General features: G+C 37.0%; 1 long non-coding RNA gene across 1 annotated transcript; it reads right to left on the bottom strand.

Moving 5' to 3' along the window:
- Positions 1 to 896: 896 nt before the first annotated feature.
- LOC132071361 (uncharacterized) lies at positions 897 to 2,315 on the bottom strand. The gene is made up of 2 exons (XR_009418097.1): positions 2,280 to 2,315; positions 897 to 1,434 (listed from the first exon to the last, which is right to left on the bottom strand). It is a non-coding gene; the product is annotated as an uncharacterized LOC132071361 (long non-coding RNA).
- Between the last annotated feature and the right edge of the window lie 254 nt (positions 2,316 to 2,569).

Genomic DNA, 2,569 nt, shown 5'->3' with positions numbered 1-2,569 from the left:
ATCTGTTTGAAGGATTCCTCAGCTCCTGCCTTGCCCTGAAGATGCTCTGCTATAAAGCCACATGGAATTCTGCAAGTTGACCTGTAAGACACCTACCTAGTTGAGGAAAGGCTGTAATGGAGCCATCAACACTGGGGATTTCATCTGCACTGACCATGGAAGGTGTTCTGTAAAAGGGAGCAAAAGCTGCATTGCAGCCCTTAACCTTGCCAGGTTAGCTGGTTTGGGCTAAAAGTAGCTACCCTGCAATTTATGTGCTCTCTTAAAGGTCAGCAGGAGAGTTAATATTATCTCAGTATGTCCTTGTTACTTTCTGAATAATTCCATTTAGGAGAAATTCAGTCCTAGAAGGTGTTTTATGTACCATTCTTCTATTAGGTGGGTGAAACCCAGAAAGGATAGTTTGATCTTGACAAGATAAAATTATCTTTTTGTTTCAAGCAATTGATTCACAGACATTCTTGACATGTTTTCTTCTAAAGAACAGTGAGGATTCACTCATGGATTTTTTGTGAGTGTCCACTTAGAGTATAAACAATCTTCAGCAAAGCCTACAAACAGCTCTCTGTACCTGGGAGTTCTTATTTTCAAGTCATTTTAGTTCAGATCAGCATTGTGCTTTTGAAGTGAATCTCTGATTGTCCTCATGTTCTGTGCTTTGATTCACATCATGATGTGGTATTGAACCACATGAACCAAATTCCTTTTGGATTAAACTCAAGTGGAAAATGCTGAAATGCATCTAATGTACTCCAGCTGTAAATGTCCAGTCAGTCTTTTAAATTCAGTTACAGCTTTAAAAAAAAATTTAAAAGTGCCATGGATATCACACTCTCATCACAACATATTTTACTTTAAATTCACATTTCCTCCTGCTCTGCTAATGTAGATGGAAGTTTAAGGATAATCTACTTCAAATTCAGCACTTTTCTATTTGCAGTTTTATTTCTCTCTCTTTTATGGAAGTTGATGTTCATCATCTAGTCACTCTCTCCCAACTAATTCTAATAGGTTCAGAACTCTGTCAAGACACAGTTGTCTGTTCCCTGGGCAGAACAGCCAATTGCAAATGTTTTATTTAAAACCAAAGGTCCAATTACAGGACCAATTTATGATCTCGGTCGAGCCAATATAAATCTGATCTAGTTCATTGACTTTAACCTGACTGCAGTAACTTTATTCCAGATTTGCTCATGTGTAATGAAATTGAGTTCAGACAATGGCTCTGATCATTACTTTTTAAAGAATTAACTAGTAATATAAGTTGCAATACAGAGTCCTTCCACCTTTGGAACAAGGCTTCATAATTATCACTTGTGGGTCAAAGGCATACATCCAGTCCAACACTGCTTTAAGGACCAAAGTGCTTTAAAGATTTTGCTTAAGAAGGCACAAGGTGGGCATGGCAAGACATGAGGATTTCAGCAGCACCACCTGAAAATAAGGACAGAATTTTTTTTCATTCCCTTATAGAAACATAGTAGTTTTCTGATGCATCATTAAATAACTGGTAGAAACCTGTATACATTTTGGGTTGGGTTTCTTTAAACACAGAGGAAAAAAATACACTCATTTCTTGGCCACTCTGCAGCATGTGGTTAAAAAACCCGAGCAGGCACATATGGCTTCCATAATGCACACTACTGCACAGTCATTTTCCAAATCAGAACTCAAAGTATGCCTTCAAGTTTTAGGTGATATTTAGCACTTATACCTTCTTTTATCTGTTTTTTCAAGTTATTTAACTTTCTGGAATTTCCTTAACAATCACAGACAACGTAAAGATTTTTATTCAGTTCAGGGTTTTGATTTTAGGGCATTTTTGTTCGGTTGTTTTTTTTTTAAACTTTATGCAGTGGAGTAGTTTAAATTTCCTTATTTCCTCAGTGGGGGGGGGGAAAAAAAAGCAAAAAGCTTTAAAGACAAGACAAACTCTGCCAAAGGAAGAATATGGCAGTGATACTCTTCTGAGCTTTCCCAATCACTCTAGTATCCTGGTTTCTGTGACAGCTACTTGTGAATTGAAAATAAAGGAATAAATATTCCCCTTTTTAGACTTACAGGCTTAGACTAAGAGGGAACAGAGACAGAAACTGCTGACTGCAAGAGTTGTGGACACATCAGAGAGGGACTAAACACAGGGTTAAACAAGGATTCAGTTGCTCACACCCAAATTACACTACATACCACATACTAGATATATAATTATAAAATATATACTATAAGCACACATGTTGGGGCTAAAAGTGAAAGATTCAATTCTGACAAAATTGTCCTACCTGAGAACCAGAATCAATAGCAAAACCTGGCATAGCTCTATCAACTTATGAGCTTATGCTGGCCCTGGGCTTAAGTCTGTCTTTGAGTGCTTGAAATTAGTTTCAGGTGCAGTAATCACAGAAAGAAAACATGTGCAGGGACATAACTTTTTAAAGAAACAACAAAACTGAAACAGGTTCAGAGAATTATCCATCAAATTACATTTTTAAGAGTGGCTATTAAAATGTTGATGAAAGAATATAAGATGATGAGTCAGGGACACTAAAAGACCAAACACATGGTTCTCCAA

This window comes from Ammospiza nelsoni, chromosome 3 (genome assembly GCF_027579445.1).
Source record: "Ammospiza nelsoni isolate bAmmNel1 chromosome 3, bAmmNel1.pri, whole genome shotgun sequence".
Classification (NCBI taxonomy): domain Eukaryota; kingdom Metazoa; phylum Chordata; class Aves; order Passeriformes; family Passerellidae; genus Ammospiza; species Ammospiza nelsoni.
Note: the sequence above shows the minus strand (reverse complement) of the source record. Positions and strands in the feature narration are given on the sequence as shown.